The 26,841-nt window shown below is 41.7% G+C and overlaps 1 protein-coding gene and 1 non-coding gene across 2 annotated transcripts in view; one reads left to right on the top strand and one right to left on the bottom strand.

Moving 5' to 3' along the window:
• Window positions 1-26,841, top strand: part of NEGR1 (neuronal growth regulator 1) — a 1,261,670-nt gene that overhangs the window by 1,093,564 nt on the left and 141,265 nt on the right. The window lies entirely within an intron of this gene.
• On the bottom strand, window positions 11,861-11,998 carry LOC119927652. The gene has a single exon (XR_005450634.1). It is a non-coding gene; the product is annotated as a small nucleolar RNA SNORA7 (small nucleolar RNA).

Below are 26,841 nucleotides of genomic sequence, written 5' to 3'. Positions count from 1 at the left end.
GATGTGATCAGACAAGAGAGTCGGATGGAGACCTTGGGTCGAAGCACAGGGTCCAACGTTAGAGGCCTAGGAAGCCCCAATTGCAAGGTGGTGTTTCCTCTGAGGTGCGAAGGGCGTTCTTGGTATTCATTCATTCAATCATATTTATTGAGCGCTTACTGTGTGCAGAGTACTGTACTTAGCGCTTGGGAAGTACAAGGCGGAAACATAGGAGGAGGATGAGTAATAGTAATAATAATAATGATGACATTTATTAAGTGCTTACTATGTGCAAAGCACTTTTCTAAGCACTGGGGTGGTTACAAGGTGATCAAATTGTCCCACTGGGGTTCACAGTCTTAATCCTCATTTTCCAGATGAGGTAACTGAGGCCCAGAGAAGTGAAGTGACTTGCCCAAAGTCACACAGCTGACAATTGGTGGAGCCGGGATTTGAACCCATGACCTCTGACTCCAAAGCCCGGGCTCTTTCCACTGAGCCATGCTGCTTCTCCTAATAGTAGTAGTAATATCAATAGTATTTATTAAACAACTACTGTGTGTAGAGCTCTGTACTAAGCACTGGGGGAAAAAATACACAAGGGAGAGTTAGACATGATCCCTGGTCCTCCAGGGGCTCACAATCTTAGAATAAAACACAAGGATGGTAGGGCTGAGGTTGTTTTTTTTTTTAAAAAAGAGGAAGTCTGCATGTGGGTCATATTTACTTTCACTCCTCAAATGTTCTCTTTGCAGGCCTTAAAGGCCATAGGTAGAGAAACAAATAAGAGGGTTTTTTTGTTTGGTAGGCTTCTTCAGGGAAGGAACTGTGTTTACTTTGTCATATTCTCTCAGGTGCTTAGTTGAGCGCTCCGCACAAGTTAAGTGCTCAATAAAAACCACCTATTGATTGACCCCTAAGTGAAAGGCCAGTCCCCCGTCCCCCCCGTCACTTTTTAACTTTTGCCTCTGAGTTATTCAGGTGCTACCTGTGACATCTTCACATTCTGATACAAGTCTGGGGAAACATGTGGGACTTCATGAGTGTAGAAAACCTTTTGTTTTTCAACTTTCACATCTGGTTAAACCAGGGGGAACACAGAGGTTGGAGGGATGGGGGGAGGAAAGGAGAGAAAGAAAATGAAGAGAGGTTCACATAGACTGAGAATTTGGAGGAAGTTTTTTTTTTTTTGTCTAAAATCCCATATAAGTAACTGTGGGTGAAGTGAGCTGTTTCTTCAAGTACATTATACAGATGAGCCTTTGCTAAGCTCCATTTGATTGGATTGTGGGCACATTTTGCACCTTTCTTTGATCATACTCCAAAGAGTTGAAGAGATTGATTTATAACACAGTTTTTGGCCACATCCCCTGATTGGCTGTGCATTCATCCATTCATTCACTTATTGAATGCTTACTGTGCACAGAGCACTGTACTAAGTGGTTGGAAAGTACAATTCAGCAACAGATAGAGACAATCCCTGCCCACAACGGGCTCACAGTCTAGAAAGGGGAGACAGACATCAAAACAAGTAAACAGGCATCAATAGCATCAATATAAATAAATAGAATTATAGATATAGACACATCATTAATAAAAATAAATAGAATTATAATTATTAATTCATTCAATCATATTTGTTGAGCACTTACTGTGTTCAGAGCACTGTACTATGCACTTAGGAAGTACGTCAGCAACATATAGAGACGGTCCCTACCCAACCACGGGCTCACAGTCTAGAAGGGGGAGACAGACAACAAAACAAAACATGAAGACTGGTGTCAAAATCATCAGAACGAAAAGAATTGAAGCTACATGCATGTCATTAACAAAATAAGTAAAATAGTAAATATGTACAAGTAAAATAAATAGAGTAATAAATCTGTACAAATATATACAAGTGCTGTGGGGAGGGGAAGGAGGTAGGGTGGGGGGATGGGAAGGAGGAGAGGAAAAAGGGGGCTCAGTCTGGGAAGGCCTCCTGGAGGAGGTGAGCTCTCAGTAGGGCTTTGAAGAGAGAAAGAGAGCTAGCTTGGCAGATGTTTGGAGGGAGGGCATTCCAGGCCAGGGGGATGATGTGGGCCGGGGGTCGATGGAGGGACAGGCGAGAACGAGGCCCAGTGAGGAGGTTAGTGGCAGAGCAGCTGAGGGTGTTGTCTGGGCTGGAGAAGGAGAGAAGGGAGATGAGGTAAGAGGGGGTGAGGTGATGGACAGCCTTCAAGCCGAGAGTGAGGAGTTTTTGCTTGATGCTTAGGTTGACAGGCAGCCACTGGAGATTTTTGAGGAGGGGAGTAACACGCCCAGAGCATTTCTGTACAAAGATAATCCGGGCAGCAGAGTGAAGTATAGACTGAAGAGGGAAGAGACAGGAGGATGGAAGAGCAGAGAGGTGGCTGCAGTAATCTAGTCGGGATAGGATGAGAGATTGAACCAGCACTGTGGGGCAGGGAGTGGGGGTAGAGCAAAGGGAGAAAGTTGGGTCGATGGGGAGGGGCAGAGAAAAGGGGGGCATAGTCTGGGAAGGCCTCATGGAGAAGGTGAGCCTTCAGTAGGGCTCTGAAGGGGGGGGAAGTGTAATTGGTGGATTTGAGGAGGGGAGGGCATTCCAGGCCAGGGGTGGAACATGGGCCAAGAGTCGACAGCAGGACAGGCAAGAATGAGGCAGAGTGAGAATCGAAGTGTGTGGGCTGGGATGTAGGAGAGAAGGGAGGTGAGGTGGGAGGGGGCGAGGTGATGGAGAGCTTTGAAGCCAATAGTGAGGAGTTTTTGCTTGATATGGAGGTTGATTGGCAGCCATTGGAGATTTTTGAGGAGTGGGGGTGACATCCCCAGAATGCTTCTGTGGAAAGATACTCTGGGCAGCAGAGTGAAGTGTGGACTGAAGCGGGGAGAGACAGGAGGATGGGAGATCAGAAAGGAGACTGATGCAGTAATTCAGTTGGGATAGGATGAGAGATTGAACCAGCAAGGTAGCGGTTTGGATGGAAAGAGCCGATCTTGGAGATGTTGTGTAGGTGAGACCGGCAGGTTTTGGTGATGGACTGGATATGTGGGGTGAATGACAGAGCAGACTCAAGGATAATAATAATAATAATAACAACAATAATAATAATAATAATATTAAGCTCTTACTATGTGCAAAGCACTGTTCTAAGCGCTGGGGGGTTACAGGGTGATCAGGTTGTCCCACGTGAGGCTCACAGTCTTAATCCCCATTTTACAGATGAGAAAACTGAGGTAACAGAGAAGTTAAGTGACTTACCCAAAGTCACATAGCTGACAATTGGCAGAGCCGGGATTTGAACCCACAATCTCTGACTCCAAAGCCCATGCTCTTTCCACTGAGCCACGCTGCTTCCCTAACCAAGTAAGATGACACCAAGGTTGTGGGCTTGTGAGACGGGAAGGATGGTAGCGCCGTCCACAGTGACGGGAAAGTCAGGGAGAGGGCAGGGTTTGGGGGGGAAGACAGGGAGCCAGTTTTGGACATGTTGCGCTTTAGGTGTTGGGAGGACATACAGGTGGAGATGTCCTGAAGGCAGGAGGTGATGTGAGCCTGGAGGGAGGAAATACAGATTTGGGTATCATCCATGTAGAGCTGATAGATGAAGCCGTGGGACCAAATGAGTTCACCAAGGGAGTGAATATAGATGGAGAACAGAAGGGGACCAAGAAATGACCCTTGATGAACCCTTACACTTAGGGGATGGGTGGTGGAGGAGGAGCCCATGGAGAAGACTGAGAATGAGACTATGCAGAAAAGATATGATTGATTTGGAACAACTGTCAATCCTCTAACCCACAGTGATGCAGTTATGAAGTGGGGCCCGAATCTCAGGGCAGTTTCCATCATTAATATATGCACATCTGCTCTAGTTTATCCAAGAGGACTGGAAGGGTGACTCCTCAGCCTGTGTTTGATGGCTAGGAAAGGGCATTGAAAGAGGTCAATACTGAGACACTTGGAGGGCCAGCTGCAGACACTCACTGCACTGGCCACACAGCCCCAGGCAGTAACTGACAGCTGCCCCAGCATGTATTTATTGGGCCAGAAGAAAAATATTCTTACAGTGGCAGATTCTGAAACTCAATCATCTCACATCACTTGGCAAAGCAGGATGGTTATGAAACTATGTTCAGTTATTCTGTAACATATAAATACATTTTTCATGTGATTTTTGAATGGTTTTTGGTTGGTCATGGTGTTCTGAGGTGCACATAATGGTGTCCCTGTGAAGTAGCATGACAGTGGATAGTGCACAGGCTTTGGAGTCAGAAGGACCTGGATTCTAATCCCAGCTTGGCCACTTGTCTGCTGTGGGACCTTTGGCAAATCACTTCACTTCTCTAGGCCTCAATTACCTCATCTGTAAAATGGGATTAAGGCTGAGAGCCTCATATGGGATATGGACTGTGTCCAACCTAAATGGCTTGTATCCACCTCAGCGATTAGTACAAGGCCTGGTACATAGTAAATACATAATGAATATCACTATTGTTATTATCATTATTATTATTATTACAGGGTAGGATGTCAAGCTTGAGTATGCCAAACTACAGCACCTCTCCCTTTTTCCCCAGTCCAGAATTAAACTCTCCTGCCCCCCACACTCCTTCCCTTTATTTAGCACCTTCCCTGATCCTCAAAGTTCACAAATTAATATTCTGATTCAGAATTCTTTCCCATTAAACAATGGCAGTTGAGGGCCATAATCACGGAAATTTCCCCAGAGAGGGTCTCACCTGAAACTACATTGTCGAGGAGGGGTTGGGTTGGGGGAAAAACCCAGAATAAATGGACTGGGGGTTGGGTTTCTGGAGTGGAGGGAGGAAAGTGGGCAAGAGGGGTAGGGAAGAAACTAAGGCAAGCCTCTTCTCACCCTGGAGGGAAGAAACTGAGGCAACCTTCCCCTCCCTGGTCTTTTCAGATGCCTGTTGAAAGTTTTAGAATTTCCCCACTAGTTTGTCAGGCCACTGGCCACTCAGATCAGTCAATCAATCCATCAATAGATCAAAGATAATAATAATAATAATAGCATTTATTAAGCACTTACTATGTGCAAAGCACTGTTCTAAGCACTGGGGAGGTTACAAGGTGATCAGATTGTCCCACGGGGAGCTCACAGTCTTAATCCCCATTTTACAGATGAGGTAACTGAGGTGCAGAGAAGTGAAGTGACTTGCCCAAAGTCACACAGCTGACAAGTGGTGGAGCCGGGATTTGAACCCATGACCTCTGACTCCAAAGTCTGTGCTCTTTCCACTGAGCCATGCTGCTTCTCCAAAGATATCTATTGAAAACTTACTATGTGCAGAGCATTGCACTAAACACTTGGGAAAGTGTGCTGCAGTTAGACATGTTCCCTCCCCACAAGGAGCTTACAATCTAGTTGGGGAGAGAGGAAAAATAAATTACATATGTGGGAAGCCACAGTGTATAAGGATGTGCATATAAGTATTCCATGGGCCGGGCTAGGGTGAATAACAAAGCTCTAGAAAGTATATAATAATAATAATAATGGCATTTATTAAGCACTTAATATGTGCAAAGCACTGTTCTAAGAGCTGGGGGGTTACAAGGTGATCAGGTTGTCCCACGGGGGGTTCACAGTCTTAATCCCCATTTTACAGATGAGGTAACTGAGGCGCAGAGAAGTGAAGTGACTTGCTCAAAGTCACACAGCTGACAATTGGCGGATTGGGGATTTGAACCCCTGACCTCTGACTCCAAAGCCCGGGCTCTTTTCACTGAGCCACGCTGCTTCCCCAGTGCTCAAGTTACAAGAAGAATAAGGTGGGAAGCTAGACTGTGAAGGCTTCCTAGAGAAGATATGATATTTATAGAATTTGAAGTGGAAGGAGAGTGGCAGTCTGGCAGATATAAAGGAAGTGGGAGTTTCAGGAAGGAAGAGAGGACATGAGCGAGAATTTACTAGTGAGAGAGCTGAGATGGAGGCACAGTGAACAGGTTGGTGTAGAGAAGCCAGTTGTGTGGGCAGGGATGAAATGGAAGATGAGCAAGAATGGGTAGGAACTCGCAGGTTGATTTGCCTGTATCTCAAAAAGAAACTAGCTGTCCTTATGAAAGAGAGACAGAAAGGCATGTAAGAGCGACACAGAGGAACACACACAGAGACCCAGAGATAATAATTTGAAGTTGGATTTGTGAGTTCTACTAATAATTGGACTGGTGAGTTCTAATTAGCTCCAGAGTGGATTTGGCCCCGCAGGTAGACTATAGGTGGGTGGTTTCAGCACCTGTATATATATATATATATATATATATATATATATGTTTGTATGTATTTATCACTCTATTTTATTTGTACATATAAATTCTATTTATTTTATTTTGTTAATATGTTTTGTTTTGTTGTCTGTCCCCCCCTTCTAGACTGTGAGCCCACTGTTGGGTAGGGACCGTCTCTCCATGTTGCCAACTTGTACTTCCCAAGCGCTTAGTACAGTGCTCTGCACACAGTAAGTGCTCAGTAAATACGATTGAATGAGTGAATGAATGGTTTGGTAATTTATCACTCCCATGGAAAAGAAAGGCTTCCTTCTAGGAAAACTTTGTTTTTTTGAGTTCTACTAATTAAAACATTGGTTTACAATCTGCCCCTCCTGCTCCCTCCCCTGATTGGTTTCTCCAGGCAGGATCTGATGGGAGGGCAAATCTTCCTGTTTTTTACCATGGGATTGATGAGGATATCTTGCCATTCAGGCCCTCACTCTAAAGATGCAATCCTCTCTGGTTTTCATTTAATCAAATTTATTGAGCACTTACTATGTGCAGAGCACTGTACAATTTTAGATGACCATCAGAAAACAGAAGAAACAGGTGTTCCTCTTTCCAGGAGTCTTAATCTGTTTTTCACTTTTTCCTAGAGAGAACCAACATAATTCAACTCAGCTGTCCTCATATTGCTCACTATAGAAGCTTCCCGATTTTATTTCCCACCTGGATACTCTGGATACTTTGTATCATTACTGCTACTACTACTTCTTCTACTTTCTCCTCTGAGCTGAATCAATAAATTCTTATCCAGCTTGTAAAATGGGACAGAAAGATGAAATAATCTTTAAAAATAGCGGGTCATAGAGCTAAAGAAATGCTACCTAATTTTGACATGCGATAAAACGTTTATTGAAATTCTGAGAAATCACCATCTTTGAATGCATCGCATACCTCAGTGACACCTTTCTCAACACGTTAGAATTGCCTCCTTTTCTTCCAATGTCAAATAAATTCATGCTTAAATTCTCCCCCTCTAGATGGTAGATTATGTAGGGAATGTGCCCACCAATTCTGTTTTATTGTACTCTCCCAAGTTCATGCTAAGCACTCAGTGAATACCACTGTTTGACTGGATTCTTCAGGACTCTTGTCATTTAACTAAACCTTTCCCTATCAACTCTTGCTTTCCTGCAGTTCCTGACTTTTCTTTTCATTCTTTCTATTTTTCCAAATGAACAAATTAGTTGATTAACTTCTACATTTATTATTATTTTTTACAGTTCAATGGGTGAGTAAAATCTTGTATTTAAACAGCTTTTTCATGAATTATTTTGGATAAATGAGAAGCAGAGTGGCTAAGTGGAAAGACCACGGGTTTGGGAGTCAGAGGTCATGGGTTCTAATCCTGGATCCACCACTTTTCAAACGTGTGACTTTGGGCAAGTCACTTAACTTATCTGGACCTCAGTTACCTCATCTGTAAAATGGGGATTGAGACTGTGAGCCCCACGTGGGACAACCTGATAACCTTGTATCTACCCCAATGCTTGGCACATAGTAAGTGCTTAACAAATACCATTATTATTATATGTTGAAAACTCCTGTTAGTTTTTCTGCTTTTTACACTGTATGACATGAAATATAGCCTAAAAATGCTGAACTGGGTTAGATTAAGGGTAAATTCAACCTACCACTTCCTGGATAATCTCTTCAAAGGATGCAATAAGGAATCGTGTGCTTGCCTCTGGACCAGAAACTCCCTGTGAGCTTATAATGTGACTACCAACTCTGTTAGAGTGAACTCTCCCAAGCACTTAGTTCAGTACTATACACACAGTAAGCATGCAATAAATACCATTGATTGATTACCCATTAATCAATCAGTGATATCTATTGAGTGCCTATTTGCAGAGCACCACATGAGCACTTGATAGACTAAAATAAAGTAGGTAGACACAATCCTTGCCTTCAGAGAACTTACAGTCTAGTGGCAGTTATTTAAATAAAGAGTCCACCATTTATTCATTCAATCGTATTTATTGAGCGCTTACTGTGTGCAGAGCACTGTACTAAGCACTTGGGAAGTACAAGTTGGCAACCAACCTTTGTGTTTCTAGATGTTTCCTGATGGGCTGGTGGTGGAAGATGGAGAACATGGCTCAAGACCAGCGTGGCCTAGTGGAAAGAGCCTTGGCTTTGGAACCAGAAGTTGTGGGTTCAAAACCCGGCTCTGCCAATTGTCAGCTATGTGGCTTTGGGCAAGTCACTTAACTTCTCTATGCCTCAGTTACTTCATCTGTAAAATGGGGATTAAGAATGTGAGCCCCCTGTGGGACAAACTGATCACCTTGTAACCTCCCCAGCACTTAGAGCAGTGCTTTGCACATAGTAAGTGCTTAATAAATGCCATCATTATGATTATTATTATTAAGACTAAGGAGAGAGAAGCACATATTGCTATGGTACCTTATCACTATTTAAGCTCAGTTCCGTTGCCGACTGCTGTTTCTGTTACTTTTGAATTCCTGAAGGAGCTTACCTCCTTTACCAATTAAGAATCCTTTCAAGCCTTTTCTATTCCAGGGAATAGGGTAGCTTAGCCCTGAAAAAGAAAATAAAACAAAATGGGAAAACATATAATCATTCAGAAACAAATGAATAAACCCCACAATGTTCTGAAATAGTAAAGCAACTTTCAAAAATCCAGTGGGGCCCATAGATACATGTAAAAAGAAGTCACAGTAGATCTCCGAAGGAGGGAAATGTACATAAGAGTTTATTCTAATTTCAGGGTGGAGTGAAACAATCAGGAAATCCAAAAATGATTACAGTTTACTGTTTAGGGATAATTCTGTGTCCCACAATTATAAATATGAGGGGAGGAAAACCCCAAACATTGGTTCTATGATTATTTCTTATTGTCTATTTTTCAGGACAGGGAGTGACTTCACAACTACTTTGTGTAAACTATCAGATACTCCAAAAACCCTATCGACTAATAAAATCTTATCAGCCAACAAACCATCTTCCAATAATGCTATTTCTGTTCCTACTCTAGAATAAGAGAATCCAATGATTTGCATATGTATATTCTGTTTCCCCACAGTTTAGAGAGGTAAATTGGAGGGGGAGTGTGTATGGTCTGTGCATGTGTGTGTATCTCTGAGTATATGGGTTTGTGTCTTGCTGATGGTGTAGGTGTAAATGACAAGATGAGGAGCAATGATAGAGATGCTGAAATCAAAGAATAAAGAAATATGGGCTTCAGAGGGAGGGATGCTGTCTGTGAAAGTGATGAAATTTTTAAAAAATGATATTACGTTATTTACTCATCCATAAAAATTACAATTCCATTATGAATTTAATCATTTAAAAGTTTTAGCTATTCTTCATTTGAAAATATTTTTCCATTCAGAAGTGTTAGGTATTAGGCGGTCTTCAAAGCATTCCTGTTGTATTTTTCTGATGTACATTTGCATTTTTTCTATTTTTCATCCCATTTTGTTTTTTCTGATATATGTTCCTATTTACTGTGACCAGTAAAATCTCCCCATTCTAAGGTTTACAACATATAGATCTATGTTCCTTGGTCCAGTATTCCTTCCCACACTTCTCTGAGCCTTGAATAGTCAAATTATTCATTTTTAGTACCTTTAACTTTTTGCAGAGTATAAACAAAACCAAATGCACAGTCCTATGTATGCAAGAGTTTTGTTTATGACCCTGACTTAGACTACTGAATGACTAGAATATTGAACTGATAAAACCACAGATTCTTGCCTGGAGGTAATTTTCTCCTTATTTTTAAGATATTTGAATTTAATTTGGACATAGTCTAGACCCCTTCTCTTCTGGGGAAGATTGTTCAGCCTCCAGTTCCTCTCTGAAATATTCACTAATGACTGAAGAATTCCACACTATCCATCATGCCTTATGGTTTCATTTTGATTTCATTTGCTAATTCCCAGGAATTTAGATCAAAGATGTTTGGGGGTGGAATATTTCACTCAGTCTAAAACCTTAGTGTGTACCTAAATGCATCTTGATATGTTTATTCATAGAAATCTAAAAGGTAGTGAGAGAAGCAGATCTTAACAATTCTGTTCACAAGATTACTGAATTATTTTAGGCATATTACCAACTACAGTACATTAAACGCACCTTCGGTAGCCTCCTTTTTATTTGGTTAAGAAGAGATTTTCCTGGCTCTCATAAAGGAAATTGGTCAATTATCCCTGAATTTTTCTACCATGCCAGAGGCAAAACACTTTTTCAGGGGCTGAAGTCATTTTCTTGATTCCCCGGATGTGGGGAGATGTATAAAATGACTTGCAAAGATTTTTAAGGATTTCACAGTATCCTTATCTGTCAGTTAGTAAAAGCAGAAATAATCTTAGATAGCACCACAACAATAGAGGAACACCTAAAAATATGCTTTATCTAATCGATTTTGGGTCTGTCTCTGCTCTAGAATGTAAACTCTTTGAGGGCAGGGATCATGTCTACTAACTCTTTTGTACTCTCCCAAGTACTTAGTAGAGATCTCTATCCAGAGTAAAACCTCAATTCATATCAATGATTGATAGACTGGCATCCCACCAAAAATACCTAGATGAAATTCCTCTCTAGGAAAGGTTCAGAATACTTTTGTTCGGACTTTCTACTTGCTAAATTTAAGCACTGTGTTTAGGGTTTTGAAATGTAATCCCTTTTCCCCTGGAATTCTTAAGGAAAATCTTTCCACTTTGATGTTTAACTTGTAGACATTTCTAGAGAAGAAGAAAATGCTAAAAGCATTGCCAAGGTTCATTTGTTTTACTTTTATCGATAATAGTAATAGTATTTGTTGACTACCCGCTGGCAGCAATGCACTGCACTACGCACTTGGGAACACACAATGGTGTTGGAGTCTCCTGTTATGAGTGATGGATGACCTTCAATCCTGAGATGTCAGGATTGAGCCCCTTTATCAAAGAATTGATTGGAGTGCTAGTGGTTTGTGCAGCAACAGTGCTCTGCACACAGTAAGTGCTCAGCTGTGTGACTTTGGGCAAGTCACTTCACTTCTCTGTGCCTCAGTGACCTCATCTGTAAAATGGGGATGAAGACTGTGAGCCCCCTTGTGGGACAACCTGATGGCCTTGTATTCCCCCCAGTGCTTAGAACAGTGCTTTGCACATAGTAAGCGCTTAACAAATACCATCATTATTATTATTATTATTAATAAATATGAATGAATGAATGAATCCTTCATACTCTCTCATTCCTGCCGTTAATGCTCCGGCTGGGGCATGGAGTGCAAAGAGTCAGTTGATAGGCAGAGATAGGGGTATTTTGAGGGGTATTTTGACAATAATAATAATAGTTGTGGTATTTAAGTGCTTACTCTGTGCCAGGCACTGTACTAAGGGCTGGGCTCTTGTCTTATACCGTCGAGTTGTTTCCGACCCATGGTGACACCACAGACACATCTCTCCCAGAACGCCCCGTTCTCCATCTGCAATCATTCTGGTAGTGTATCCATAGAATTTTCTTGGTAAAAATATGGAAGTGGTTTACCATTGCTTACTTCCATGCAGTAAACTTGAGTCTCCACCCTCCACTCTCTCCTATGCTGCTGCTGCCCAGCACGCGTGAGTTTTGACTTGTAGCAGATTGCCTTCCACTCACTAGCCCATGGCCAAGCTAGGAATAGAATGGGTAGGCCTCTGCTTGACTCTTCCTCCCATAGCCAAGACTGGTAGAGGACTGGAAACTCTCCAGGTGTGATCCTAAGAGGGAAAGGGTTGGGGTAGATGCAAGGAAATTGAGTTGGAAACAGTTCCTGTCCCACATGGGGCTTGGGAGTCCCTGTCCCACATGAGAAGCAGCATGGTTCAGTGGAAAGAGCCCGGGCTTGAGAGTCAGAGGTCGTGGGTTCTAATCCCAGCTCCGTCATTTGTCAGACGTGTGACTTTGGGTGAGTCACTTCATTTCTCTGTGCCTCAGTTACTTCATCTGTAAAATGGGGATGAAGACTGTGAGCTCCACGTGGAACAACCTGATCACCTTGTATCCCCCCCACTCAGTGCTCAGAACAGTGCTTTTCACATAGTAAGTGCTTAACAAATGCCATCATCACATAGGGCTCACAGTCTTAATCCCCAATTTCCAGATAACATAACTGAGGCGCAGAGAAGAGAAGTGACTTTCCCAAGATCACACAGCAGACAAGTGGTAGCTCTGGAATTAGAACCCAGGTCCTTCTTACAACCTGTCCCGTGTTCTATCTACTAGGCCACAGTGCTTCCCTCAAAGGTATTAGTGGACTAATGGATAAAGCATGGGCCTGAGTTCTAATCCTCCAGCCATCACTTGTCTGCTGTGTGGACTTGGGCAAGTCACATAACTTCTTTTTGCCTCTGTTACCTCATCTGTAAAATGGGGATTAAGATGGTGAGCCCCATGGGGGACAGGAACTGTGTCCAACCTGATCATCTTGTATCTATCCCAGGGCTAAGAACAGTGCTTGACGCATAGTAACAGCTTAACAAATATTATTATTATTATTATAACATAAATGACCTGATCTTGGTGCCTAGGCTTGACAGGAAACCATTAGGGATATACAAGCTTATTCACATTTTCCCAATTTAGACTCCTTTTTGTGGTTTTAGGGGCAATTTTAGAAGACCACTTAAGAACAGCCCTGGTATTTATTGAGCATCCTCTAGGTACAGTGCACTCTTAAATACTTGGGAAAGTACAACAGAAGCAAGGTACCCAATTCATTCATTCAATCGTATTTATTGAGCGCTTACTGTGTGCACAGCACTATACTAAGCGCTTGAGAACTATACTAATCCCTACCTACAAGAAGCGTGCACTGTAAGGGGACAGACAGAAAAAAATTTCCAGAAATAAAGGTAGAAGTGACCAGTTGGGACCATACAGTGAGAGAAAGAGAAACATTTCTTTTCTTTCCAGAGCTGAGGTTTAGCTTCTCCTTGCTAAATCTTTGATCATCAGGAGGACTGGAGTGAGAGTCCAGAAATGAACCCCAGAGTGTGATCTCCCAGCTTCCAGTGAGATACCTTGATCCATGAATTCCCAAACTGCAAGGATATAGATAGAACATTTTCATTTATGCCACATAAACCTCTGATTCGATTATCTTGTATTTACCCCAGAGTTTATTCATTTTCTTGGTATCTAATAAGTGCTTAACAAGTATTATTATTACTGTTGTTGGTCCTGTTGCTAATGGAACGTGGCTTAGTGGCAAGATCATGGGCTTGGCCTCAGAAGTCATGGGTTCTAATCCTTCTCCACCACTTGTCAGCTGTGTGACTTTGGGCAAGTCACTTAACTTCTCTTTGCCTCAGTTACCTCATCTGTAAAATGGGAATGAAGGCTGTGAGCCCCACATGGGACAACCTGATAACCTTTTCTCTACCCCAGGGCTTTGAACAGTGCTTGTACATAGTAAGCTTGAACATAGTATGAGAAGCAGCGTGGCTCAGTGGAAAGAGCACGGGCTTTGGAGTCAGAGGTCATGGGTTCAAATGTTGACTCTGCCAATTGTCAGCTGTGTGACTATGGGCAAGTAACTTAGCTTCTCTGTGCCTCAGTTACCTCATCTGTAAAATGGGGATGAAGACTGTGAGCCCCACGTGGTACAACCTGATCACCTTGTAACCTCCCCAGTGCTTAGAACAGTGCTTTGCACATAGTAAGTGCTTAATAAATTCCATCATTAATCAATCAATCAGTCACTCGTATTTATTGAGCACTTACTGTGTGCAGAGCACTGTACTAAGCGCTTGAGAAGTACAAGTTGGCAACATATAGAGACGGTCCCTACCCAACAGTGGGCTCACAGTGTAGAAGGGGGAGATAGAGAACAAAACAAAACATATTAACAAAATAAAATAAATAGAATAGATATGTACAAGTAAAATAAATAGAGTAATAAATATGTATAAACATATACATATATACAGGTGCTGTGGGGAAGGGAAGGAGGTAAGGCGGGGGGGATGGAGATGGGGAGGAGGAGGAGAGGAAGGAGGGGGCTCAGTCTGGGAAGGCCTCCTGGAGGAGGTGAGCTCTCAGTAGGTCCTTGAAGAGAGTAAGAGAGCTAGCTTGGCAGATGGGCAGAGGGAGGGAATTCCAGGCCCGGGGGATGACGTGGGCCGGGGGTCGATGGCGGGACAGGCGAGAACGAGGCACGGTGAGGAGATTAGCGGCGGAGGAGCGGAGGGTGCGGGCTGGGCTGGAGAAGGAGAGAAGGGAGGTGAGGTAGGAGGGGGCGAGGTGATGGACAGCCTTGAAGCCCAGGGTGAGGAGTTTCTGCCTGATGCGCAGATTGATTGGTAGCCACTGGAGATTTTTGAGGAGGGGAGTAACATGCCCAGAGCGTTTCTGGAAAAAGACAATCTGGGCAGCAGCATGAAGTATGGATTGAAGTGGGGAGACACACGAGGATGGGAGATCAGAGAGGAGGCTGATACAGTAGTCCAGACAGGATAGGATGAGAGCTTGAACGAGCAGGGTAGAGGTAATAACAATAACTATTATTATTATTGTTATAGTAAGTACTTAACAAATACAATCATTATTATTATTATTATTATTACCATTATAATTATTACCTCAGCTCTAAATAGTCCCCTGAAGTTTCCACCCTGGCCACTGTAAGGTAGCATTCTCTTACTAGATGCTAGGTGAATGATTTTACCGCCACTCCAAAATGACTCAAAGACATAGTTTCCTAGTGAAACCACGGCAATCAAAAGGATTAACTTTTGCTCTATGTCAAGAACACATCTTGTTACCTCACAATAGTCCAGAAGAGAAGTCATGACATGTATTTTTAATGTGAAGGTAAAACTAAGGCTTTTGAAGTTAGATATGATTTCCTAAAGCTGACATATTTGGAAGAGTTTGATTTCCACTGAATCAAATAATTTTAAGCACAATCACGGTTTTAAAACACTAGGTAATGGACAGAGTCTGAAGAGACCAAAAAGTTCTTCTTCTCAATGAATGCAGTTTCCTAGATTCATTGTGTTAATGGAATTTTCTTCTTTCCTGGTCAGTCATCACATTTGCTCAAGGAGTAAAACTTTATTTTATAAGGCACCCTGCTTTTCCAAGGAAGAGATGAAATTTTCTGCTTTAGGGAACTTTGCTTCACCTTAGTTTTATGTATAATTAAAATATTTTTTCTGTTAGCACTAATTCCCCCACAACAATGGGGGAATATAATGGGGGAACAATATAACCCTTCATGATGTATTTAACCACTAGCCCTGGTATGCTCACTTTAATTCTCCACCTAATGAGACACAGAGAAATTGTCTCTGAGGACCTATATTGTTACTCATCAAGACAGTCCAGGAGGGCCTTATACAAAATGATACATTTTGCTACTAATCCCTTACGAAAGCTATAAAATTGCAGCTCCAATGAGATCAAAATGAAAGAATCTATGGTAGTTAACGAATTGATAGTTAAATTACTTCATTACCAGGAAAATAACTCTGTTAATTTCCCCAGAAATGCTTGTAATGTGTTTGTTTAACTTGGTTCAGGACGGTATCCTTAGAAAATACTGAAAATACTGAAGAAAGTACATATCTGTTCTATTTATTTTATTTTGTTAATATGTTTTGTTTTGTTCTCTGTCTCCCCCTTCTAGACTGTGAGCCCACTGTTGGGTAGGGACCGTCTGTATATGTCACCAACTTGTACTTCCCAAGCACTTAGTACAGTGCTCTGAACACAGTAAGCGCTCAATAAATACGATTGATTGATTGATTGATTGAAGAAAGTACTATTGCAAGGTGATTCCCATATTGGTTCTACTTTTGAATGTCTCTTTTTTTTTTGTTTTTTCCCCACCTGCTCTGTGAGACAGGAAGCTTTCTGAGGGCTGCTACTGTGTGTCTCTTCCTCCGTGACTCTCACAATACTGGCAAGATATTCTGCTCACAAAGTAATAAATTATGTGGCTGACTGGAAATCTATTATTAAACCTTCAGTGAGAGAGGAATCCACAAGAAAAAGACCCCTAAAAGTTCTCAAGACAAGGACCATTAAAAAATCCTATTAACTCCTTGTGGGCAGCGATCTTATCTATCTATTCTATTGTATTCTCGGAAAAGCACTTAGTACAGTGCTCTGCAAGGGGTAAATGCTTAACAAATACCACTGATTGACTGATTATGTGAAGAGACAATGTGGTGAATGATTGACAATGAAGACTCTCATTCTTCAGTTTGTCACCAAAGCGCTCCACCTCCTAATTTTCTACACTGATCTCTTATTACAACCCAGCCAGTCTGACAATCCCCAATCTGACAATCTGAAGAGAAGATGTGGGTTGAATGAGAGATAAATCAGATAGTAGAGATACTCTCAGGGAGCTAAACTTTGCTTCCCACTTCCACTATCTCCTGGTAGGGGAAATGGCAGAGTGTAGGATATGTACATAGATTCTATGAGTCTGAGAATGGGGAGATTATCAAATGGACAGGCAAGACAGAAGGGAGGGTGGTTAGGGAAAAGAGGACATAGGAAAGGCCTCTTTGGAGGGGATGTGATATTAAGAAGGCTTTGAAGGTGGAGAGAGTGGTCATCTGTCTGGTATGAAGTGGGAGGGAGTTCTAAGCCAGAAGGATTACATGAGCAATGAGTAAGCAGTGAGATAAAGTAGATTTAGGTGCAGTGAGTAGTTTGGCTTTGAGGAGGAAAGTGTGCCGGCTGGGTTGTAATTAGAGATCAGTGTAGAAAATTAGGAGATGGAGCACTCTGGTGACAAACTGAAGATGTGGGTTAAATGAGAGATAAGTCAGGGATACTGTTGCCGATTTGTACTTCCCAAGCACTTAGTACAGTGCTCTGCACACAGTAAGCATTCAATAAATATGATTGAATGAATGATAATGCCTAGACTAGGGACTTGTCAGGCAGGGAAAACAGTAGTGTTACCTTTGGTGATAGTAAATTCTTGGGGAGGACAAGGTTTGTGTGGGAAGATGAGGAGTTCTGTTTGGGAATTCTGTTATGGAGGTGTCAGCATGATATTCATTCCTTCATTCAATCATATTTCTTGAGCGCTTACTGTGTGTAGAGCACTGTACTAAGTGCTTGGGAAGTACAAGTTGGCAACATGGTATCCAACTTTAGCTGTCCTGAAGGCAAGAGGAAATGCAAGAGAAGGAGAGGTGTAGCAGTCGATAAGGGAGTTTAAATCCTGACACAGCCAGCGCAGGCAATGGACTTGAGAATCAACAAGGATGGAGAAGTATTGTTGTTGAGCAGCAGAAAGGGTAGAGCTGTCATGTGAGATTTAGTTTGAGATGGATGAGGTAGGCCTGTTTGGATTTCCAGTTGCAGGGCTCTACAAGGTCTGTGAGGGTGAGAGGTGGAGTGAGTACCTTAGTGGTTCTGAGATTGTGATTCGGGGGCATAGGTTATGCAGTGGGGAGGAAAGGATGGGGAAATGGGAAATTAGGCAGGGGAAACTTTCCTGAGAGCAAGCAGAAGAAATAGGGGATTAGGCTGCTACTGATGATACAGTCAGAAGGGATTTCTGCCAACATCATCATCAATAGTATTTATTGAGCTCTGATTGTATGTCGAGCACTGTACTAAGCACTTGGGAGAATATAATGCGAGTTGATTGATACGTTCCTTGCCCACCATGACCTTCAGTCTAGGGGACAGTATTTCAAAATGGCTTAGGGCATTGCAGAACATTTACTGGTGGGTTATTAATTCATTCATTGAACCGCCCTAGTTGAAAGAATTTGTATGTTCATCTCTTCCATTAGAGTGCAAGCACCTTTTAGGCAGGGATTATATTTCCCTATTATCCTGTACTTCCCAAGAGTCTAGTGCTGTACTCTACACTGACTGCTCAATAAATACTACTGCTGGGAGTACTATTACTACCACCACCATTATTATCACAGAGTTTTGTCTGTGATGTTTAATATCTCAATATCTGAAGTATGTAGGAATTGTGTTCCAATTTAGGAATCCCCAAAAAGAAGCAAAACCGGTGACTGTATGATTACAGAGTTTTTGCCCCTTTAGATCTGTAGGACCTATTATAAATGAGGCTGTTAGAGTACAGTTAGGGCTGGCCTATTTGTGAAAATAGTTATAGCTGTCCCTCCCTTTTAAAGATGACACTGTCGGCAGTGACAGCCTCTCGATGCGGGTCAGAGAGTCAAAACAACCTGATCTCAGCAATATTTTCTAAATGCAGCTAACGAGAGTTCAGTCTTTAAAACACAACATGATGTAAGCTTCCTCTTCTAAAATTAATCCTCCTTCAACAAAAACCTGAAAAATCTCACTGAATAAAACAAATGTCAATTCTGCAGTTTCCACTATATTAGCACATCTCAGAGCTTTTTTTTTTTTTAGTATTAAGCACTTACTCTGTGTCAAGCAGTGTTCCAAATGCTGAACCTTCTCATGTGATTGATTCCTGGAAATACCCTAAGGACACTAGTGTGATTTTTTAGTTTGCCTCATGAGTTAAAATGGTAGCATCAAGATGGTTATCTTCTTTGACATCCTGCCCTCCTCTCTGTTGTGTGTCCTAACTGCAGCTAGGTGCCTCAGGTAAATTGTTGGACACATGGGAATTTTGCTCTGTTGTTGAAATTGCCCTCATTCGAACATCCGTACCAATCCTTCAGGGAGATTAAAATTGAACAACCCAAACTCCTGAACGTTGATACTTGAGCTCACACTTTCCTAGGTGATCATTTTCTAGAGAATCAGGCTTTTTACCTTTCAAATGGGATCAGTCCACAGATTAGTGTGTTCCCAGCTCTTAAAGTAATAATAAATTGTAAGCTATACTTTTGTGACCACAGAGAAGAAAATTCTAAGTCCACTTTAAATGATTAAGTTTGAGCTTGAAAATGATGAAGTTGGAGGACCTTGTAACAGAGAGTTTATGCTTCTCCCCTGAAATACCCCCTCTACCACTTCTTAGGTAGCGAGTGCCTGCATCTCGTTCAGGTAATAAATTCCCAGCATATTAATTCATTCATTCAATCAGATTGATTGAGTGCTTACTGTGTGCAGAACGCTGTACTAAGCACTTGGGAAAGTACAATAGCAATGGAGAGAGACAATCCCTGCCAACAGTGAGGTCACAGTCTGGCGGGAGAGTGGGGAGGAGGTGGTTCTGTACACACAGAAAGCATTTAGGACATTCTACTACTATTAATATTTAAAACATTGCACAAAATATTACTCAATGAGCCTGAGGTTTCACTGCCCCTTTGCGAGGAATACTAAAATTAATAATTTCATCCTCATAGGGATGCTATATTAAAAATAATTTTCTTTTCCAAAGGAATTGTGTGTTTTAGTCCCATTAAAGAGATTGAAATTTTGTATATCATTAAAGAATATTTACTATTGCAAATAAGCTCTGTGACTTCAAAAACTCAAAAATACAAATGATCGCCTACAGGACTTCTATCTGTAACCTGGTTCCCCATTTTGTCTGTTTTGTCTGAATCCTTTTGGCATGTTCTATTACTTGGGATTGTATGTGTCCTGTGGGTTTTACAAATGGGCTGTTTAATCTTTTTTTAATTTAACATGAAAACCTAGAGCATAAAACTAAGATGTTTGAGGTCTATCAAGTTGGTGATTTGTTACAGAACATGTGGGAGAATTATGCTCTTAATGGAACTATTTTATTACTACCTTGTTACGCACAGCATTTGGGGGTGCCATATGGTTTTACTGCTGAGAATTATGTGTGAAACATCTGAACCAAAATATTAGAACAGTCCCCAAAGCTACTCAGTCATGGAAAGAATTTCAAGGATTTCTCCCTCTGATTGGGGTGGTGGCAATTTCAGCAATTGCTTTTATTCCTCTAAAGAAAGAGGGGATCATGTAAGGAAGGGTACTGGTTCCAAAAGAAGGTCATCTATACTCTCCTGGAACAAAGCCCTGAGTGTCCAGAGACCTTCACGGTGGGAAATTTGGTGAAAGAAAAGCCAAGACCGTCATGGGCTACTTATTGGGTAAGAGCCAGAGTGTGACTTGTTTAGATTTTTTGGGTTTTTTTTGAGCACTTACTATGTGCAAGGTACTGTACTAAGCTCCGGGGTAGAAACAAGCTAACCAGGTTGGACACAATCCATGTCCCACATGGGGCTAAAAGTCTTAATCCCCATATTATATATGAAGTAACTGAGGCAAGACGAAATTAAGTAAAGTAACATGTCCAAAGTCACGCAGCAGAGCCGGGTTTAGAATCCATATTCTTCCGAGTCCCAGGCCCGTGCTCTAACCATATGTGGCAACTGGCTGAATCTTCCAATAAAACACCACCGGGGTGTTCGTTGCATGACTGTTTTCTGTCTCAAGTGTGTTCATCTTTTGTGTGAGATTAATATGAAAAATGTTGTTTTGTTTTTGTTTTTTTTCTTTCCTTTTCCCTTTTTGTAGAAATTATTGAGCCTACTACTTCTAGTCCTGTCACAAGTCCAGGTCAGTATCCACATACATTCACAAAGTATGTTTGGGTACTAGCTTCATTTAGAAAGACATTCACATCGTCATAACCGTGAACAAAATTAATTCCTGGCAGTATCGTTCGTAGTCCCACTGGAATGTCTGCTTCCTGTCCTTGTGTCTTTCTTTCAGTCTGTCCGTCTTTGCGGCCGTGCTCTGACCCGATCTCGGGTTGACATCTCTCACTCCATTTTACAGGGACTGTATAATAGATCTCTGCCACATGAGTTGAACAGAAAATAATTCAGTCTTTGTGTATTGTTGTCAACCGAGTAGTCAAGAGTTACTCATTTGACCTTGGCATAAATTAGCATGAAATCATGTTGCTAATGTTGATGTAGGTGGGGCCTTAGTATTTCCACAGCCTACTTATCTGCTCTGTGATGACTGTAAGTGGCGATTGGTTTTGTGCTCTGGAAGCTGTCAAAGTCTGAAGACTTATTTTCAAATGGTTTCTAATTGAGTTACAAATAACTCCCTCTGGATATATAGAGCCCCAACTTTAGGGAAATTCTAAGCATATTTAGATACTGTGAACATTTTTAAATAGCATAAAAGATAAGGTAAAACTGTTGATATTCGGAGTGTCTCTTGTCTCGTTATCCTGGACGTTGTCAGTTAATCATGGCTGCTGGCTATTTAGCGGAAAAGCGAAAACTGATGAAGGTCATTAGTTTACAGAGTTCATAAGAAAGTCTGGTTAGTGATGAGTCACTGTAAATTGAGGTGTTCCATGAGTAAGACAAGGGATAATGGAAAAAAGACTCTTTCACCTGACATAGTGTTATGTTTTCTTATAGTAATGATTGTGGTACTTGTTAAATAGTTAAAATGTACCAAGTACTGTCCTAAGCACTTGGGTAGGTACAAGATAATCAGGGAAGACACAGTCCCCAGCCTACATGGGCCTCACAACCTAAGGGATGGAAGAAAAGCCTTCCCAGACTGAGCCCCCTCCTTCCTCTCCCCCTCATCCCCCTCCCCATCCCCCCGCCTTACCTCCTTCCCCTCCCCACAGCACCTGTATATATGTTTGTACGTATTTATTACTATATTTATTTATTTTATTTGTACATATTTATTCTATTTATTTTATTTTGCTAATATGTCTTGTTTTGTTGTCTGTCTCCCCCTTCTAGACTATGAGCCCGCTGTTGGGTAGGGACCGTCTCTCTATGTGGCCAAATTGGACTTCCAAAGTGCTTAGTCCAGTGCTCTGCACACAGTATGCGCTCAATAAATATGATTGAATGAATGAATGAATTCTATTTATTTTATTTTGTTAATATGTTTTGTTTTGTTGTCTGTCTCCCCCTTCTAGACTGTGAGCCTGCTGCTGGGTAGGGGCAATTTCTCTATGTTCCCAACTTGTACTTTCCTAGCACTTGATACAGTGCTCTGCACACAGTAAGCGCTCAATAAGTACGACTGAATGAATGAATGAAAAGGTATTTTATTCCCATTTTATAGATGAGGAAACTGAGGTAGAGAGAAGTTGAGTGATTTGCATAAGGTCACATAGCAGGCATGTGGTGGAACTGGAATTAGAACCCAGGTCTTCTCACTCCCAGGCCTGTGATCTTTCAACTAGGCCACACTGCTTTTCTTTTACTGCCTGAGCTCAAAACTGAATATCTGTGATTCTGAGCTAAGAACTTGGAAATTTTAGAAATGAAATGGAATCTAGTTTGCTGAGCTATAAAATGAGCCCAGTCCTCACAACCTCTGAAAGGTTTGGTGAGAGCAAGAGAAAGACAATGCAAGGGTGAGCATGCTCTTCTTGGAATCTGAGAACCTCCCCTACTGACAGGGACATATTATCAGGGGACCTTAAGTTACTATCAGGAACGTAAGTCCTTCAAGACTTCCCCTCTAGACTGTAAGCTCATTGTGGGCAGGGAATGTGTCTGTTATATTCCCATATTGTACTCTCCCAAGAGCTTAGTACAGTGCTCAGCATAAAGTAAGGGGCCAATAAATACGATTGACTGACTGAGGAAACACTCTAACTTTTTTTTTCTGTTCTGATCTTCCCCAGCATTTGGATTGTTGATAGAAAAGGAACTGGAGGGGGCAGTGAGGCCGAGTGAGGGTTTTGTTAGGATTTTTCAGTTTGAATCACTAAAATCCATTCACTGAAAGATTTGTCTTATGCCGTCGAGTCGTCTCCAACCCATAGCGACGCCATGGACACATCTCTCCCAAAACGTCCCAACTCCATCTCTAATTGATTCTGGTAGTGTTTCCATGGAATTTTCTTGGTAAAAATCCAGAAACGGTTTACAATTGCCCCCTTTCATGTAGTCAACTTGAATCTCCACCCTCAACTCTCTCCTGTGCTGCAGCTGCCCAGCGCAGGTGAGTTTTGACCTGTAGCAGATTGCCTTCCTCTCGCTAGCCACTGGCCATGCTACGAATGGAATGGGTCGGCCTCTGCTTGACTCTTCCTCCTGTAGCCGAGAGCGGTAGAGGACTGGAAGCTCTCCAAGTGGGACCCTGAGAGGGAGACTAAGTACTAAGAGAAGCAGCGTGGCTCAGTAGAAAGAGCACGGTCTTGGGAGTCAAAGGTCATGGGTTCGAATCCTGGCTCTGCCAATTGTCAGCTGTGTGACTTTAGGCGAGTCACTTAACTTCTCTGTGCCTCAGTAACCTCACCTGTAAAATGGGGATGAAGACTGTGAGCCCCACATGGGACAACCTGATCACCTTATATCCTCCCCAGTGCTTAGAACAGTGCTCTGCACATAGTAAGCGCTTAACAAATGTCAGAGAAGCAGCGTGACTCAGTGGAAAGAGACAGGCTTTGGAGTCAGAGGTCATGGGTTCAAATCCCGGCTCCACCAATTGTCAGCTGTGTGACTTTGGGCAAGTCACTTAACTTCTCTGGGCCTCAGTTCCCTCATCTGTAAAATGGGGATTAAGACTGTGAGCCCCCAGTGGGACAATGTGATCACCTTGTATCCTCCCCAGTGCTTAGAACAGTGCTTTTCACATAGTAAGCACTTAACAAATGCTATTATTATTATTATTATTATTATTATTATTATTATTATATGAAATTATGTAGCACAGTGGCAACATCACCCTCAGTATCAGTAATATTTATGGAGTGCCGACCTCTGTAGAGCTCTTACTAGGCATGAAGAGACCATCCCAGAGAGAAAGACACAATCCCTTACCCTGAAGATTCATCCAGTGTACAATAGAGCTTTCCATTGATGTAATATGAGAAAGGATTTTACAAAAGATTATGATAAAAAAGGCAAAGGCCAATATTATCCATGGAACTCACCCCTCATTATCAGCGATTCACTATTCACTAATTGAAAATTTTTGAAAGGCTACAAGAGAACAATATGATTGAGTGTGGAGAAATAAAACTGAAGGTGTAGTGCAGAAATTTTCAAAAATAAAGTGGACCCAATGCACAAAAAAACAAGTTGGAAATATATAAATGTAAAAAGTGGCATTGCTATACAAATAATAACCATCCACATATCTGCTGTGACACCTTGGGAAAACCACAAATTCTCTGTGGTTCAGTTACCTCATCTGTAAAATGGACATTAAGACTGTGATCCCCACATAGACCATGGACTGTGTACAACTTTTTAAGCTTGAATCAATCAATCAGTCAATCATATTTATTGAGCGCTTACTGTGTGCAGAGCACTGTACTAAGCACTTGGGAAGTACAAATTGGCAACATATAGAGACAGTCCCTACCCAACAGTGGGCTCACAGTCTAAAAGGGGGAGACAAAACCAAACATACTAACAAAATAAAATAAATAGAATAGATATGTACAAGTAAAATAAATAAATAAATAGAGTAATAAATATGTACAAACATGTATACATATATACAGGTGAATCTACCCCAGAGCTTAGTACAGTGTTTGGCACATAAGAAACAAAAAAGGAAAGAAAATCAAATTTGGAAAACAGTTTGTCTGCCTTATTGTCAGTTTAGAATAAGATGGAAAAAAGAAAGCAAAATGGTTCAAGAAAGTTTCATTTTTACTAATATTACTGCTGGAGAGTTATAGGCTGGAGAAGCTAGGACAATTGGGAAAAGAAGGAGAAAGGCCTCCTGGAAAGAGCATGGGACTGGGAGCCGGAGAACCTGAGTTCTCTTATTACTTATTACTCTATTTTACTTGTACATATTCCTTCTATTTACTTTATTTTGTTAATATGTTTTGTTTTGTTGTCTGTCTCCCCCTTCTAGACTGTGAGCCCGCTGTTGGGTAGGGACCGTCTCTATATGTTTCCAATTTATACTTCCCAAACACGTAGTCCTGTGCTCTGCACACAGTAAGTGCTCAATAAATACGATTGATTGAATGAATGAATGAATGAGTTCTAATTCCTTCTCCTCCACTTGTTCACCGGGTGATTCTCTGTGCCTCAGTTCCCTCATCTGTAAAATAGGGATTAAGATTGTGATCCACATATGGCATATGGACTGTGTCCCACCTGATTATTTCAATCATATTTATTGAGCACTTACTGTGTGCAGAGCACTGTACTAAGCGCTTGGGAAGCACAGGTCGGCAACCTATAGAGACGGTCCCTACCCAACAGCGAGCTCACAGTCTAGAAGGGGGAGACAGACAACAAAACAAAACATGTAGACAGGTGTCCAAATCGTCAGAACAAGTAGAATTAAAGCCATATGCACAGCTATATGATTATCTTGTATCTACCCCAGTGCTTAGTAAAGTACCTGACACATACCAAAAAAAAAGGTTGACATAATAATAATAATAATAATGGTATTTGTTAAGCACTTAGTATGTGTCAAGCACTGTTCTAAGTGCTGGGGTAGATAATAGGTTATCGGGTTGTCCCAGGTGGGACTCACTGTCTTAAGCAGCGTGGCTCAGTGGAAAGAGCCCGGGCTTTGGAGTCAGAGGTCATGGGTTCAAATCCCAGCTCTGCCAATTGTCAGCTGTGTGACTTGCGGCAAGTCACTTCACTTCTCTGGGCCTCAGTTACCTCATCTGTAAAATGGGGATTAAGACTGTGAGCCCCCCGTGGGACAACGTGATCGCCTTGTAACCTCCCCAGCGCTTAGAACAGTGCTTTGCACATAATAAGCGCTTAATAAATGCCATCATCATTATTATTATTAATCCCCATTTTACAGATGAGGTAACTGAGGCACGGAGAAGTCTAGTAACTTGCCCAAAGTCACACAACTGACAGGTGGCAGAGCTGGGATTAGAACCCACAACCTCTGATTCCCAAACCCGTGCTCTTTCCATTAAGCCATGCTGCTAACATAGTAAAGAAGACCAGAGGAACCAGCTTTAGACAATGCATCTACATAAATTGCAAAGAAAGGAGGGTACTGAAGTCAATGTACATATTTAAAATATCCTTTGACATGTCGGAATCGGTTTCATTTGAAAGAATTGTCAATTGACTTGTTTACATTATTCCAAAAATCTCCATGAAACCTAGAAAGCAGAAAGATTACAACTCTTCCTTTGATCATCCTTCTGGATAGTCAGTATTCTCCACTGTGAATGAAGAGTGCAGGTGAATTTGAAAATTAAATTATTATTGTTGTATTTTCTGTTCTGTCGCCTACATCCTTCTGGCAGTGCCCATCTCCTTGACAAATGCTTCACAGGGATCCCCCCTAAAGAGACTAGACCTATTTCCCTCCCAACTGGACAGAGGATTAACTGCTTAGAAAAATTCATGCCTTACTTAAATGCTTAGCATTGAGTTGAATTCTGTCATGGAAAACAAGCCAGTTTCTAAGTAGACTGGATGATTTAAACTCCTAGGCCACATCTACACTGCTGTAGAACATTTTTGAAGAGAAACACAGCTCCAAGGGGCAATACTGTTAAATCAAAGCTGGGTCTATTCAACAGCGTTTAATGAAAATGTTTCATTCAGGAACCATCTGCCTTACTGAGGGAGGTTTCTATTCAAAATATTGTTAACTGTCCACTGGGGCTTTTATATAATCCCTCCTAGGGAAGCTAGAGGCTAGGTATAGAAGTCACATCAGCCCAGAAAAATCCAGACTCCAGGGGTGAGGTCCATGAGTGGCAGTGTGAC

Source organism: Tachyglossus aculeatus, chromosome 4, assembly GCF_015852505.1.
Source record: "Tachyglossus aculeatus isolate mTacAcu1 chromosome 4, mTacAcu1.pri, whole genome shotgun sequence".
NCBI lineage: Eukaryota > Metazoa > Chordata > Mammalia > Monotremata > Tachyglossidae > Tachyglossus > Tachyglossus aculeatus.
The sequence above is the reverse complement of the archived record's forward strand: the minus strand, read 5'-3'. Positions and strand labels throughout refer to the sequence as shown.